At 41.3% G+C, this 17,882-nt stretch overlaps 1 protein-coding gene across 6 annotated transcripts in view; it reads right to left on the reverse strand.

The window, feature by feature from the left end:
- FOXP1 (forkhead box P1) overlaps positions 1–17,882 on the reverse strand; it is a 410,233-nt gene that overhangs the window by 251,936 nt on the left and 140,415 nt on the right. The gene's annotated exons all lie outside the window — the stretch shown is intronic.

The following is a 17,882-nucleotide window of genomic DNA, read 5'->3' on the forward strand; positions in this document are numbered from 1 at the left end:
TGATGTGATGGGCAATATCCCACTGCGCTCCATATCAACCTCCAGTTGTCGAAAATACACAGAAACATCCAGCAGTGAGCGTATCTCACAAAGTACCAACCGCACTAAGGGGCAGGGGGGGAAAAAAAGCACTAAATATTTTTGAGAGGTATCCTAAGTTTGCTTCTGACAACGGCCAAAGCTGCAATAAAACCTCCTATGTTTTTCTCAACAATTAAGCAATTCATGGTATATTCAATTTACACTTTCCCCCCCCACACAACTGGGTGTGTAATTTTGTTTTGTTAAACAGGCACCAAGTAGCTCTATCCCACAGGTATAATTTCATTATTTCTCTAAATACCACATGCAGGGCAGCAGCACACACAGCATGTGTGAGGTAGTGGGTGGTCTTGTTTCCAGTGCTGTAATATCTAAACCACAATAAGGTGGCAGGTTAAACACAAGGTTGCAACTTTAACTCTGCTTCTAAAACCTCAGAGGTTTAAATTTTCCAAGGTGATGTGGACCAGAGCCCCAGTGCCACATCTGGGGCAGTCCTAGTGATTTAGGGCTGCTGGGCCTTTGGGGCAACACTTTGGGGATATACTACATTGATTAACTGTTCAGCTATGAAGTATCAGCTCAAGGCAGGATGGTTATATTTAAGAAAGTGATGAGAATCGTTCAACCAGGGACCTAGTGAATGTGTTTGGTTAATCATATTGGCAAATACCCTCGCCTCAGCCTTGCTGTTTCCCGAGAAGGGTTGGGAAACTGTCCAGGTGGAATGTGTTACCCAGGGCCCTGACTTCTGAGAAAGGCAAAATGGCAGGGAAATATTTGTTCTAAAAAACCCCAAGGTGCAGCTGCTCTACTTTGGGCCCTACTGCTGGTTCTGGAGGCTGAGGCATCTGGGGAGAACTGGCAAAGCCAGAGGGAGAGGGCTTTGGGGTGGGAGTGGGTCTGAAGGCACATGGCAATGGGCAATTCAGATTAACAAACTTTAAGGCAACTCTGCTGTGTGAAATTGCTCTTATCCCTTTTCTTCAGTTGCGTGTAAAGACTCTAACGAGTACGCTGGATGGTGAAGGGGAAGACACAGCAGAGAGGCCCTGAAACTTCAGAAAAACTCATGTCACAGCATTATCCCTGATAAAGTTACCACATTTACACGAGTATTACTCAGAACAGGATTTGCCTAAATGCACTGGATATATAATGAACAACAAAACCAGTTTTCTTTCCCAGGATTAACTAAAGAGCACAATTTTCTCTCCTTTTTTTCAGTATGACTGTGTACAAGCAAACCTTCTTGCAGAAATTACTTTGCATTTTAAACGTTATTGCTAATCTGCAATACAGCGTGTGTTGCTTTAGCAAAGTCATTAAAACGTGCACAGGTCAGGATGCTGAGGCTGCATTCACGATTCTTTATAGTTACAATATTAGTAAAGTATTTACTAAATTGACTACCACCTACTTTAATTTGCTGACAGATAAACTGAGCATAACCTCTGGCATTTTCAGACATTTTCTTATGAATAGCTATATTTTGCATGTTTTTGCATGCTAGGCCCTTTCCAAAATGCTGATTTGATCTCTGATATCAAGGCTTACTCACCCTCTTGAAGGTACAAAGGAAAGGTAGCAGTAGCTTGCTTGTGGGTGAATGAGACTTTTAAAACATATAGAGCACAAAACTTATCCTTTTTGGTTTATTTTAGATTCAGAAGCTGTAAAAGAGCACTGAAAATTCTGTACTATTTCTGCATTGGTTGAAAAACTCAGCTGAGGAGAGACTTAAAAAGGGGAGATATAAAAAGAATATTATTTGCATAGTCATAAATCATTATAAAACAATTATTCTGTAGCAAAAAAGCACTCGTTTCACAAGGGCAATTCAACTTCAAGAGAGTGCACTATCTGTTAGCATCCTATTCGGGAAAACAGACATCTCTGTACAGATTTGTTACATTTTTGTAGATGCTAATGTGTAAACAGATTGTAAAATTATTTTGGGGCCTATAATAGGATTTAATGTGTTTAAGAGGTAGTCTTATACCTCTTTAACAAAGAGGCTTACAATATGGTAAGAATGTATCACAAAAAATATAATGCTTTTAACAGATAAATCCTCTTGGCAAAGGCTGTAATCTTTCAAACTTAATTGGTGAACTCATTAACAAACAACTGCCACTACAAGAAGAAAGACTATTGTCAGCGACTTATCGGGCAATGAGATAACAAACTTAATTATATTGTTTTCAGTGGATTTACATTTGCTTCCTTTAGGACACTAGATTTTCTAAACATTATTTCCCTGGCAGTATACAATTTTTTCTCCCCCCACCCCCGTAAAAGAAAAGCAAACCTATCTGCAACAAATAAGAGGGAAAACCCCCCAAAAAACCCCAGAGCATCACAGCTTTGAACTAAGCATACCACAGTCCTAAAATTTCTGTCTTTATTATCTACTTGTAAAAAGTTATAAGCCTGTAAACTAGTTAATTTATGAGCCATGTTAATCATTTGTTCCCATTTGATCTGAGGTTTAGCAAACACGGTTTCCTGGGACGTAGGAGGATAATTTGCAGGTCCAGCTTGGCTCCGGAGGGGGCACAAACTAATTTGACACCATGACATGACATTGATGGCAGGCACACACTAATGACCAAACTGCTAGATGCTCCTGTCAGCTTGTCGCTGCACTGAAAAGCAAGTTTCTTCTTATTGCCAAAAAAAAAGAGGAGTGCAGAGTGGTCCTACTAATTATTCAGACATGCACTATAATGAGAATCTTAGTGCTCCCTTCCAACATATGAACCACTCACTAAAGCTCCCATTTGTCTGATACGGTGGTTGATTAGAATTTGTTTCTTGAATAGTAAAACCACAGATTAAAATAAAGCAGAAAGGACAAACAGCCTTTTATTCTGCATAAAACTCAGAAAGTGGCCATTTTGACTTCAAGCTGGGTTTTTTTGTCATTTATTTACACCAGAATAATAGAAAATTGGATTAATTTTTAATAGTACTTCTCAAACAACATATACATCTTCATGGAGTTTTACTGTCTGGACCAGTCAAGACATAAATTCCATGGACAAAGGGTGGCTCAGAAGGTATATTCTTTCTCTTGGAAGAAATTACATTGTCTAGAACAGAAACTTGTACCAGACAAATCAGAGGTTTGGAAAAAAAAGGTCTGCTTTTCCTACATTATATTGTTAGAACAGACTCCTCAGTACAAACTTAAAAGGTTCATAAGGTCTTTGCATATTGCTGAATGACCTGGATGTAAAACCAGGAAAAAAGCAAAAAGAGTCAGAAAAGTTGAACACTGTTTTCCAGATTGACATTAATTCCTCTCTTTAGGTCCTGGTCCAACACAGACTATGGAAGGCACTTCAGCTTCATATCCACACTACATTGACAATTCTGTGATTCCCTAAAGCTTCTGCAGCAATGCAGAACTGCAATCCACAGAGAGGCCAACAGACCCACAGGTCTATGTCATATGTTTAACATACAGACTGAAGAGACGTTACTGCCCGTGAGAGAGCCTGAATTTCTAAGGATAACACTTAGCTCTTTCTGAAAAGCAAACCCTTCTAAGAGCGTTTCAAGTGGGCCACCCAAAGCCTAGCACACGCTACTGAGTCATTTAGAAAAACGTCATAAACTCGAAAGTGTTATACACAAAGGTGAAGGAGACACGCGCTGCGCTACCACCCCAGGACAGTTGGAAAGCCATTACTGCTTAATAGCTCTCTAGTGGTCTACAGGACTTCAATCAGTGGCCTCCCCTCATACGCTGTATCTGTGCTGTAAAAGCCACAACTAGATGAGGAACACATTGGGAATTTATGATTGGGGGATGCCCTGGCACTGACCTGAGTGGGCTCAGGGTTCAACCCCGTCCCATGTGCTTGGGGCCGAGGCTCTGCAGGCTGCTCACTGGTGTGATCATCGCTGACTCACACAGGTAACTACCTGTGTTTAGGAGGGGTTTCATTTACACAGAGTCGGATACCTACATCTCTCACATTGTCATGGTTCACCACCCCTTTTTCATGAGGGAAAGGAGAAGCAAAGGGGCTACTGTGCAGCAGCAGCAGAGAGCAGCAGGTTGCGCCCATCGCTCCTGCATCCCATCTGCCAGGCACCAAGGTCCCCTTGCAAAGAGCTGAAGATCCCCCCCCCAGCCCAGCAGCACGTGCTACCTTTAGAAACCATGATGCAGCAGAACACCAGGCACTTCGCTTGTGGCCCCAAATACTCCAGAAATTAACGTGCAAATAACTTTTTACCAACTGCAGCACCACAAATCTATTAGAGTGGCACAGCTTCCGAGATGAAAGCGAAAGTACATGCCTGGAGAGCCAAACTGATGTAACGTAAATACTGGGTACACGCTGTTACATGTCATTTTGCAGCGCAACATGTGAAGGGCACATGAATCATTAGCAAGAGAACAACCCTGGCACCTACCCCAGAAACACCTCAGTCAGCACCCAGGAGGAAAGAAAGGATTAAAAAAAAGAGAGAGAGAGATCCCAGAATCATAAACAGAAGCTCAGCTCCCACAGAAAGACACCCTTAACAGTGTTCATCTCTTTGGAAAATAGAGGTACTGTTTCCAAGATACGGCACCATTAAGGTTTTCCACATGGCTGGGGATGGATGGGTGAGTGGCCTTCTCCTAAACAACGGCATCTCTCTGTGCCAGCTGTTGGGAAAATCATGTATTTTGCACTCTGTTTTCATAAACCCCCAATATTAATTCAGAGGGAGAAAGAGAACAGAGTCATCAAGTTTATTTCAAACCAGATTATGCCACGTTCAGCCACGTTGTGTGGACACGCTGCAATAGCCTCCTCGCCCAGCATGCCTGAGTGTGAAGAACGATCCTTTTATATCCACAGCATGACTTGGCCAACTTTAAAATGCAACAACTAAAAACTCCAACGTCCTTCTGTCAGTTTAACTGCTAATTTGCAATGGATTCGGTTACACTTCCCGTTTAAGGCAAGTTCTCCCTGAGCGCTGGCTAAGAAATCTTGGGCAAGAGGAAGCAGCAACCACCAAAGAATCAAAAAAAATAAAATAAAATCTCACCCACAACTTCAGAAAAGGAGGCAGGAGCCCTGCTCTTGCCCCCTGAGCCTGCAGCTGGAGGGTGGCAGCAGCCCTGCAATCTCAGCGGGTCCTGCTGCAGATGGCGGTCTACCCCGAGGCTAGAGAGAAGCAGCAGGGAGGGTGCCAGGCCAGGCTGGGTGGCCAGGAGCACTGGCAAGGAAGTCTTCTCCTTCCCCTGCCATCTCTCACAACCTCTGGAGATGACTCAGAGGTAGGTGAGGCACCAAAGATGCCGTTCCCTACAAGAGCATGAACAGAGGAGAGACTTGCCCTCTGTGAGGATGCGGAGCGGCTTTCAGGACAGATTCAGATCCCAAACCTCCTTGGTCCTGGTGCTCCTCTGGTTTCCAGAGGAGATGGCTGGATCACCAGAATGTGGTCCCCTGAGCAAGGTCTCTAAGTGCTCAGCTCAGTCCACCAACCCAACCCACTTTGAAGGCTCTCCTTAGGTCTCAAAGAAGCCAAAGCATCTTTGCACCTTAAGAATCTCAACTCCATTGCAAAAGTGAGTTGCTAACTGAACTTTATCAGACATGTGGGAACAGACTGGGACTTCTTTTCGTCTTTAAAACCGGTAAAGTTGCATGGGTTGGTAAAAGCAATGTCAGGACCATAATTACTCAAGACTGAAGCAGACACACAGTTTGGGAAAAGTCTTTTCAGTCCACAGTAGTTCAATCCCTCCACGTCTCTCTACTCACTCACTGCACTTTAAAGCAGCCTTTCCTCTCTCCTCCTTTTTGTGCTCCAAAAAGAAAAGACAAGGAGTAACATCACTCAGCTGCTGGTCCCTGTGGGTACCTCTCTGTGGCACATGCTCTCTGCACATTAAAGCACTAAACTAGTTTCACAAATACATTGCAGTTTTATCAGAAATGCCATTTAGCTAACTATCAGACAAGAAAGAATAACCAAACTCTGCTGCTTTCCTTCCTCTGTGTGCTATGGTTGGTCCCATGGAAGAAATGCTCCTTCCAAAGTGGCCTACACTGGACAAAAATCTATGTATGAATTCTCTCAAGAGTACCTTTAGGCTAGGCATAAATCAGTAGGCAAAATAAAGTAAGTAACGGTTTCACTGCACTGATCCAAATAATCTGCAATCACAGCCCTCGTCCTTCCAGGCACTGACTGCTGGATCACAGCCTGGCGAACGAGACAAAGTACAACAGCAAGATGGCAGCTAGATAAGAGCTGGAAGGTTGGCTTTATCTGAACAAGCAAGCCATGAAGAAGGGAATCAGGGATTACTGGTCCTATGAAATCCCACAGAAATACCCTGGAGAAAAAGGACTAAAGTGTGTGTTTGTGTGTGTGTAAAAGGAAGAGATACTGGGGAAAGGATCATCTTCTTGATGCCTCTTCAAGAAGCATCATCTCTATCTGTCATCTCTTTTGATTCTTCTTGTCACCACCAGTCAAAAGACATCAAACACATTTAAAGTAAGAGCCAAAATATCAACATAGAAGAGGGTCACTCCTCCCTGAAAAAACTCCTCTGCTTTTTAGTCTTCCCAGAGGTACCTAGTGACCAGCCCCAGGACGAGCACCGTGCTGTTGGTACGGAGGAGCCTTTGCCATGGCTCAAAGCAGATGCTGGCTGAGGTTAGCGAGGCTCCTGCCTTCACATACAAAAGGGTTTTATTTTAGAGGAGAAGGAGACAGTTTGTGGTGATGTTGCCCTTGGGCTCCTGGAATTTTGTTTGTTTGTTTTTTTAAAAACAATTTAGCAAGTTATGCCTCCATGTAACATATGAAGGTGATTTGATGTGGTAATTACCTATTACATTTGACAAGGTAATTAATGTAGCAAAATACCACTGTACAGTGTGTAAATTTAGTTTGCTATCATTAAAACATGTGTCTGCTTAGCAAACTGTTCTGCTTTAAAAAAAAGAGAGTGGAAATCTCTCAACTGTGTATATTCTGCCATGTAAAAAGCACATGGATGGATCTTCAGCTTCAACTACACTCAAGCTCATCAGCAGGACCAGAGAACTCTAAACCATAAAATAAGCAACATCTTCAAGGAACAGTACATAACTTCATAGAGGTCTTTAACACCTCAGGTAGAAATGCTCAAGGCTTTGATGTTAATGTTTGCTTATAGCTCAAGAATAAAACATCCTTGAAAACTGAAATTCCTCTCCAACGTGTCTGTCAGATATATCAGCTTGGAATGAAGGGCTGTACTGCTTTTGGAAGACGAAAACCAGCAGTATTGCTGAGAAGATGCTCAAAACTTTTTAGTCACTTTAAATGCTCTGATGACTGTCTCTCTAAATAAAGCCATCTGGGCATGCAGTGAGGTAAAGGAGAAGTCTAAGACCCATGTGCAAAGCTAAATACAAACCAACAGGAAATAAGTAAATATTATTAGCATTTAGCAAAAACACTCCAAAGTACAAAATACATTCAGACCATGTACTTGGGGTCTATCGAAAGTAAAAACACATTCTTGACTGAAAGGCCCAAAACCAAACCAGAAACCTTCAGTGGTTATACCAAGACTGCCTGACTCATCAAACAGAAGGATTAATACCTGCTTCCAGCCTGGGTTTCCACTACTGCTGCTTTTGCAGTAGAATGTCCTAAGCAGTTTATGGCTTGAAAGAATCCTAACCAGAATATAAATCTGTTTGCACAGAGAGCCTAAGAAAGAACAACAAAACACCACAAGCATCCAAATACCAAACCCAAGTGATTTAGAAGCAAAGGTATTGAATCTGTAAGGTCACATCTAAGAATATCCTGTCCTTATTCTTATGGATTGTAGCCACAGTAACCTTTTAACACAAAAACCCGGACACTATTCCAGAATCATCCTCATTGCCAAAAGAACCCTTGGAAGTGCAGCAAGGACCTGCTGACTGAAGGTATTTTTAAGTAGCTCTGTCTCTGCACTAGAGGTATTTCCATTGCAGTAACCACTACACACACCAGGAAAAAAGTCCTCCCAAACAAAAATGAAGTCTTGCATGATGAATACCAAGCATTATCAAATCTAAGCAAATCTCCTGCCATCCTTAATTCAAAGAAATGTAGAAAAGTACTTTCAGAGGAAGAAGGCCCCCAAAGAAACTCCTAGAACTTTAACAAACTGCTTCTTAATCAGATGCAACCCACATCATAGCACTCACTCCTCTGCTGCAGAGGACAAGACTCACATTGGGACATATGTGCTCGTGAGAGGATGGGCTACAAAATTCCACATGGATGTCTTTCCAGTAGCTTGCATTTCATAAAAGAGTGATCAGTGACTTAGGGCATCACTGGATGTCACAGCAGGGCACCAGCGGGGCTCATTAGCCAGGTCCTGCATGCAGCTAGTGATGCAGGCAGCCCTTCCTGCCCACCAGACCAACAGACATGAGTTTCATCAACACAACTGAGCTGCAGCCAGCGTGTTCCCCCTCACACACCCACCCCTTCCTTACTCCCCATACCCAGGACCTCAGCGAGGTGTCTGCCAGCAGAAAAGTAATCCCAGCCCCTTTCACACCTAAGCATGAAGTGACAGACAGAAGAAAAACCTCTCCTCTTTACAGGTTCTTCTATTACTAATAGTTTTGATTTTATTATGTGGAGGTGAGAAACAAAACCTGACATTTGACTAAGCTGTGGAATAAAAAAAACAAGAATAAGGAAAGAGTGTTTTCTGTAAGGGAGAAGCATTCAACAGGCTAGAAAGTCTTGGCTCTCGGTTGAGTAGAGCAGCTGCCAACCTCTTACTTGGACAGGGAAAGACAACCAGGTGCAGCAGCACTAGATACAGGGGCCAAGACAGGATGAGTTGGAAGACCCTGCCCAGCCAACGCTCTGTCACAAGAGAAAAACACACGTGATAAGTGCAGGACACCTGTAATCAACTGTGCTGGTAAACCTGTGCTCCCTACAACTCCCTTACACAAACACAACTCACTTACAGGAAGCACAAGCCCAAGCTGCTGGAGATAATGTTAATATCTACCTGGTCTAGATTTGGACCAGCACTTGCACTTCTGGTGCAAGAGGCTCAAGAACATTGTGTTTTTACCAGATGGCAGGTCCAACATGGCTTGAGAAAGGAAGCTGGAAAAGCTTCTATCTCAGCAAGATATAGAAAAGCTTAATTCAAACATGTTCACGTGAGACAGCACAGAAGAACACTTTAGAGTGGCTGCAGCCTTACCTGGAAGTTCATTTACATGCACATAAATCTAAAAAATAACCCTATTTTCTGATTATATGAAATACTGAAAGTTTTTAATCCTCTCTCACAAATCCTGTCTTGTATACACAAAGAAGCAGTACTACCATTCGGCACTCTTTCCTCTCCTTAAATATTTTTACCCATTGCTTTAGACATGAAAAGAAAAACAAAACACAAAAATAACTCAAAAAATCAAAACACCACCACACTTGAATCCATCACCAACACTTTAAGGGTCATATAGAACAATCCTGGAAAGCGACTAAGACGTTCAGAGCTCCAGAACACTTCGTATTTTATAAAAAGAGCCTCTCTATCATGAATGGAGATGAAAACAAAAGTCATTCCTTACATTTTTTTCCATAACTATACATGTGAAGCATTTTTACCTTTAAGTTATAGATGGAGAAATGTTGGTTTTTCAGTACTTTAATTATTCATCAGGTATCACGTTGTTTTACTGTATGAAGTGTTTGATAAACAGAAAAGCTTATTCTTTCAGAAGTATAATTTCAGCCTTCCTTCAGTTATATTCTTCCTAGCAATAGCTAAGGAGAGTTTTGCTAAATCATTGCTAATGGTGTTTTCAGGCAGTGAGAAAATTCAGTCTTGCACCTCTCCTCTTTGCTCCCCTCCCGAGCCTTAACTATGTTGTTTTCTTACAATTAATTATTTAGGTTGTTCCCGTAACAATATATTCTTACTGCTGTACAGTCACACAGACATGAGCTGAGCAGTGATACAATTCACTGCTGTTACATTTCGCCTCCGACTTGTACCGCCTGAGAAAAGAAATTTTCCTTCAACTTAAAACTTGCTTAAACTTAGCGATTCAGCACTTCAGTGTTATTTTTCTAGGACGTAACTAGCAATAAAAGATTGCTATAAATGTGTTCTCCCCGTATTCGTGCACTGCGTAAATATACTTTAATGGTGCTAATTGAAATTTGAATAGGATGCCAACACCTCAGGCAGACTGACGCGACATTTAATTTATACAATTAAACATGAGGGTGGGGAAGCACTAAACAAACAATGTTTGTTAGTTGTATGTTCTAAATGAGACCTATTTTCTAAGTTTATCTGTCCTGGGTTGGGTTTGGTGGGGTAACATCTCACCAAGTACAGAATTAGCCCCCGGTAGGGTCTGGCACCAGCAGAGCAGAGAGATGCTCACTGTGAGCAGGCACTTGCCCCACCAAGGCACAGAGACCCTGAACACCCAGAGAGAGCTTGGGAGGAGGAAACATTCCTTCACAGACTCATGGGATGAACACAAGAGCAAAATGCCTGTTAAAACTGTATAGGCTTGATCACCAGCCTGCCAAGTGTAAGGTGCTGCTTCAATTCTCTCCATCCACTGAGCTCCAGACTGGACCCTGTACAACTCGATGTTTCTAAAGACTCAACACTCCTGCCCACACAAATCCTGGAATTAACTGTGGAAGAAGCCAGGTGTGTAACAATTCACCTACACATAAAATGTAACTTAATTGGGGAAGCAATCACAGAACTGTACAAGTATTGTTTTTTCTGCTGCAATACACATCAGCAAAGTACCAAGCCAGGCCCTAACTGTTCTGTACAGATCAGAGCTGAGGGAGACACATCACAGCCCCATGTTTTAAAGCTGAGCAAATTCAGGTCCTCTCATCCCACCAGGAACATCCCCTCTTCAGATGAGCTATTTCTTGTCATGTTTAGTCAACAAACTGTGTTTCTGTCTGCACACTGATTCATCAAAGCACACCGAAGTATTTCTGCCCATACTATAAATGCAGAATGCATCTTTTACTGAAGAGTGCCCGAGAAGAAGGTCTATAATTATCAGAACTACAACTACCTCTAAGGGAAATGGACCAAAGTAAGCAAGAAAGGAGAAAAAAAAAGTTCTCTCGATTGTCACAGGTGAAATTCCACCCTTCATATATAAGTGAGGAAAACTGACCCTGCCATACTTTGGGTGAGGTGTATACACACACGTGCATGCTAGTGCAAATGCACATATTAGCAATATGGGATCTCTTTACTGCACACCAAAATCCCTCAGTGAGGAGTTTTTCCTCTTTCTGTATCCTCACTATATGGCCCATCAGCATTACACCAGCTTTTAATATAATCAGGTATCTCCCTTGGTAGTACTGTGACTCTGGAAAAAGCAGGTGCTATTTCCAAGTACGCATCTGGGCAACCATTACAATATGAAATATGCACTCGGTGATGGGCAAGGTGGAACGGGAGGTGAATACAATAACGTCAAGACAAAACACGAGCAGAGCAAATGAAACCCAGTGAGCACCACTAATGAAACCAGTTGAACAAAACCTCAGTTTGCCTTGTATGGTACTGTTGAGCAAACCAGTTTTTAGACATGAAAATAGACAAGTTTCATCAATGCCAAAAGCAAAACTTGCATGACCTTTCCAGGAGAGGAGGATTTCAACGCAGGGCTCTTGTGGGACAAAATACCATCTGCAGGTTTGAAGAGACGTTGTGACCATCCTCAGACTGCGCTGTCTTCCCACATGACTTAATCTGATGACTTTCAGGAACCTTACTGTTCAGCCATCTTACAAACCTGATCCCACCAAACCACAATGTTCAACAGCAAGCACTCTCACAGCAAGAAGTACCTCCTGCCTCACCGAGAGCATCCCTTTTTGAGGGGTACACATCACCCATCGCTCTGTTTCACATAATTGAGAACCATGCTCCCATAGTCACCATCACAACAACAGCACTTTCCCTTCATTTGAAGGGCCCTTGCTCATTCTCCAGGGCATGCTCCCACCTCCTTACTGATAAAGTCAGTAGCGCAGCTGAGCTCACGGGATCGGCATCGTTGGTGAGATTTGTCGGCAGGCGATAGTAAACTCAGGTAAATTAAACAGAAGGAAAATTAAATGCATCAAACTTTACCTGTTATTTTACAACAAAGCACCTTTAATCCATTGCTTTCATTCTACCTCCAGTTGTGCCTTAAATATAGATCTACAGCACATTATTTTTTTCCTAGGGATTATTTTTTGTCTTTGCATTTTTCCCAGATAATTAAGTCTCATCTTGCTTAATACTCTTCATATAAAGATTTTCAGCTTTATGACCAGCAACTACACTCTCATCTCGTTTGGATAATTTATCAATGTTTCTGGGTTTCAAAAACATAAAAAGGTATCATCTAATTTTTCACCATTAGCATCATATCTGAAAGTCATTTTATATTTGATTTCAAAAGCCAGCTGACCTGCTTACTTAAAACAAGCTTGAGACACTTTTTCCTTTTTCTTTCTTTGCCATAAACTACAGTAAACCTGTAGGCTACAGTTACTTGATTAGTTTAAAACAAAAAGATCACGACAGACAGTGTTTTAACTTCAAACACGCAAGCTGCAGGACTGTGCCTGAGCTTCGGCAACTTTCTTCAGCTACAACAGAGTTAAAAAGCTCCCCCTGAACACAGTGCACTCATGGCCTCTACCAAACTTAAGAGGAGTAGCATTAAGTTTATTAAACTGGAAGGTAACTGTTGACACATACTTGCTTTCAAGGGGTCCTTGGCAAGAAAGTGGCAGCAGTTACAACAAATTAACAGCATACAATAAAAATGCCATAAACATGCAGCATACATAATAAATCCAATCAAGTCTCCAAGTCGCACAGATAAAAATGACAAACGGCTACTGTCTCTGAAAATAAAAAAATACACATTTCTCAGACACTGCTTGTTCGTTACAACATGTTTTTGCCCCTAAATCTAAAATACAAATTAAGTGATTTTAATATGAACGGCGTTGTACATAACATATTTACTTTCTCACTTCCCCCTCTCCTTCCCCGCTCCCCTCCCTTTCCAGCTTGCGAAAGCAGGGAAACTCCTTCCACGAAGCATCCTTGGGGCTGGCTTGCTTTTTAAAGATCTGTGCTGTATTCTCAGTGTTTATACAGATGTTAGCCTGAGAGATGTTCAGCAAAACACGAACAGTATCCCCGAACTGACAGAAAACAAATACCACAGTGCTTATGGCGACTGTTGCTCTGTAATTTATTGGCTGACTGCATTAATTTCCTGCATCTGATCTGTTTCCAATTCTAACTGCTGAGGTTGGGATCTGAAATTTGTAGCCAATACAAGGCATTTTAAAGTTTGAGCAGCGTACACTGAATTTTAGCTCAGAAGAAAAGGGGCCATCCAAGAAGGCAGCAAGCAGAGGTGAATCTGGGTCCATTCAGCATCTGCATGTGTTTGTGTCCACATTTAAGAGCCCTTCTTGCTAGCGAGCAGCAGCTTGGCAAGGTGCAGCTTTGAAGCCTGCCGTACCTGCCTCGGTATTCCAAAAGGAGTTGCCACAGAGGAAAGACTGGCACAGGAGAGGGAAGATTAACAAGCCTGCATCCAAGAATAATTTAAAGAAAATAAAGTGATTCAACTGCACAAACTCCTTCCTCTTAATCAAAGGCGGGAAACAAAGGACTTCCTTAAATATCACCTATTTGGTAGGTGTAATAACGTAAGTAAATTATAACAATTAAAAGTCATTAAAGAGAGTAGTTAAGAATAACTGTTTAGATAACAATTACTTTCTTGAAATCCTCGTAACAGAGGATCAGCTTTTTAATCACTCTTGTGCAATAACTCGAGTAACTTCAGAATGGCAGCAGATTTTTTTGATTTTTATATATCCAAAAGAGCATAAAAGTGAAAATCATAAATTATATGCTAACTCCAGCTGTTAAATGTTGGCATTCTGTCTTAAAAATAAATAAAAAAAAGTTCAAAATCTGTTTCCTTAAACCAAGGAAATGTGGAAAAAGGCCATCCTGCCAGTGGAAACATTCAACAGCAGAAAGCTCACGCTGCGGTTTCTTGCCGAGGCAGCAAACTTCTCTAAAAGGGAAGTTACTGCCAACTCAAATACTGTTTGCTTTCACACCCAAGAACAAACTGTGTGCATGGTGAAGGCTTCCTGAGGGCTCAATGCAGCTGGAGCATGCTGAATAAAGGTAACTAATGTCAAAGCTACTGTAAACTTGTTCTCATTTTTCTATCAGCAAGTGATCATCAATGGAAACAAGACTATTCTTCTGCCATCCTTCCTTTAAAAATAAAAAGAGAGAGAAAAAGAAATGCACTTTTATTTATCCTCATTTCACTGTGAGTTTATCATTCAGGCTTATTTTTTTTGTTGTTGCTTTTTCTATGTGGACAAGCCTGGGGGCCTGTTTGCAAAACTTTCCCCTGCCCTTTGAGGGGACAGGTCAAGCTCAACTTTGTAAGCACAATAAAAATGAATTTCCAGGGCTGAACACAATATGCAACAAGGTTCCTCTCCCTGAGCAGGAAATGCGAAGGGAGGGTTTCACTGCAACTTGACAAATTAGAGCCAGAAAGCCGTGCCAAAGCAAACATAATTACTGGGAGGGCTCAGCTCTACTGAAGATGACAGTTAGACGGGTGTCCATACCACGGCTGGTGATGGTCACACTGCTGTTACGCAAGATGGGGCTACATTTACTCACACCGGGACTTGTGCGCAACTGGGAAACAACTGTGTCGTTGGGATGGGTGCAGGCAGTGGCATCCTCATCTGGTCTGTCTGCTGTGCAGTATTAGAAGTGCTATCATTTTCAAAAACATGTATGAGAGATGTTTTTTCTTCTTCTTCCTCGAGAGTATGTCTGAAAGTTAAAAGCCTGAACTATTGCATTTACAGAAGAGGGATTTTTCCCCTTGCTCATAAAAGAAACCTGAGAAAGTGTGGCTATTGTGACAGCATAAGATAATAGCAGTTTCATCGACGATTCCACTTTGAAATCAGTAGTTATATTATTTTGAAATACAATGAAGGAAGGAATTAAGATTCTTGTAACATCTAAGAAAAAAAACTAAACATTATCAAATCCTGCCTTCCCTCTTCTAGCCAGCTGGCATACCCAGAATCAAACACAGTTAATCATTTAAAGGAAGAATCCTTTTCAAAGTAGAAAATCACACTGTTTATTCCAGAACTCCTACTCAATACTATTTTTTTCTGTGTACTAGTGCCTAACACAACACACTGAAATGGCATAAGGCATAAATGCATCTTTATGAAAGAAACCATGAGCTTGAGAGAACGGACGAGTCTACTCAGGAGTCAACTCTTATGCTTCATCTGATTTCACGACGGGGCTGACATGGAGTTACCACCACCCTGACCTTATCTACCTCAATGCACATATACACACACACAAAGCTGTGCAAAGTCAGTAGTTACCTGCCTTCCTATAATTTTGCCACCGATACAGGGTAAAACCAAGTTATGACACACAACATTAAGCATTAGCCCCCTGAGCATGGAAAGAAAAAGCTCATCTTCCAAGAAGGAAAGAGAAAAATTTGTCAGCTCTTCTCTGATAACAGAGCTGCAAGAGGAAAAAAAAGAGAAAAGATGCTCCTTGCCAGGCCCCTGCGATGATTGATGCTGCGTTGCTTCCCTCCTCCATCACTCCCTACCTTGTCTGGTCGCTGGTGGAAAAGGAGGCAGCCCTGGACACGCAGCGGATCTCGCACCTTCGCAGGCCGCAATCCTCCCGCGCCAGGCTGCTGCCAATGTCCTTGCAACCAACGGCAAACAGGCCACAAGGTTCAAGTTAACTGCAGAGCGTTACTACACTGAACATCTGGTCATGAATGAACGGATTGCCCACTAACTCTCAGCGTTGGGCAGCTGATGAAAAATTCAACATTTTCCTTGTTGGCACAGTTGTTTTGGAGAATTCTCTAGAGCTTCCTGAATTATATTACGAAAATTTCACTGCAGCAATCTATATCTGTGAGAACAGCTGGTGTTGAAAGGGATCTGCTGCACTCGGTGTGCTGGGGGACCTCCTGTTGGATCATGCTACTCTTACTACATTTGTCCTTGAAAACTTAGCTCTGCGGCGAGGTCCTACAGACAGGACTGGTAAACTTAAAAACATAAGGAAGGAAAATAAAGATATTAAATGAGGAAGGGCGGCTGGGTGAGAGGAAAAAGCTCTCTGGGTCAGCCAAAGACACTCGGCACCTCCTCTGGCTCTCGAGGTGCGGCTAAGTCAGGACAGGCTCTATTCTCCAAGACACAATCTTAAGATTTCTCATCACTTTTCCTCCCTCTCCCAGTATTGTTTCAGTTCAGCACAGAAATCTCCATTCTGATAAACTCTGGGTCAAAGAGCTGAAACGCCTCAATAAATTGTACAACAAAGATTTCCCTCCTGCAAAGTCCCTGGTCGAACTGCCAGCTGCCAGTTGTGCAATTAAAACCAGCTCTATACCATGCACTGAACTCATCTGAAACTAAACATTCAGAAATCAACCAAAAAAAAAGGGGGGAGAAAAAAATAAATTCGAGCAAGAGCTCGAAAACTGAGAAAACAGTGTTCATTTCAGGACAAAAAATTTGACTTTTAAATCTTAAAAGAAATTAACTTCTTGATAGTGTGATAGTATAATAATAAAACATGTATATCTTTTTTCTTAAGGAAGTGGTAAACTTAAGTCATGCTAAATTTAGGCTATTATCTATGCAGCATAAATTTCACTTCTGTGTATAAATGCTAACTTGCATATTTCTCCATGGTAACTAAACTATGATTAAAACAACAGTGAAACCAGCCTTTAAAGCCACCTGTTTAACTAGGAACAACCTAATTTACAAAAATACTTAAACTTAGAAATTTCATGGGAATCTAGATCACGTTTTTCCCAGTAGAAAGCTCACTTTTCCATGATCACATAATTGTAATATACTTGGCTTTGGCTGGTAATCATTCTCCTTTTTTTTTCACCCCTTTTTTTTTTCCCTTCTTAAACTAGTGTAATTTTTTCATGCATTGTTCAGCCTAACACAAGTGGTATTTAAGATTACAAAGAATAAGTCTCTAATAACCCTTTCCGAAAAGGAAGTTATTTTGCTCCTTTGAAGGGATTAATTTACCTAGAAAGTATCTTCATGTTTTACAAAAAGAACAAATGAAAGAAATGAGAAAATCCCAAACTGAAATTCCCATTAGATATGGTAAGACACCTTCAAAACTCATTTTTCTGTTGCGATATCCTTGTAATTTACTAATGAAGAAAGGGACTGTTTTTATGGGTCAAATTAAAGAAATAATTATAATACAACTCAGAATACTTAAAGTGTAGGTACAAGCAATATTTTCTTATTTAATTATAAAGCATAAAAATAGATTTGAATATGAATCATTTTTAACCATAGAATTAAATTTAGTATTTAAATACTAAAAACCCCTTGAAGTAGAAATGTAATCATAATAGGTTTGCTTTGGTGTGAAATACATGACTCATATTCATGACACATATCTAAAAATGCCTCATATTAAAACTTTATTAGGATAAAAAATTGATCACCATTTTTCGTCTACTGGTTTTCACATGATGTAATACCTAAGGCCAAATCTCTGGCTTTTCAGTAACGACCAGTGAAGCAGTTTCACAGCAACACCTCATAAAACACTCAGGGTCCGTTTCATTCACACTTGCCCATCCAATGTCATTTACAAATGTATGACGGATGCTAATTAGATA

The sequence above is a fragment of the Colius striatus genome, chromosome 15 (genome assembly GCF_028858725.1).
Source record: "Colius striatus isolate bColStr4 chromosome 15, bColStr4.1.hap1, whole genome shotgun sequence".
Lineage (NCBI taxonomy): Eukaryota > Metazoa > Chordata > Aves > Coliiformes > Coliidae > Colius > Colius striatus.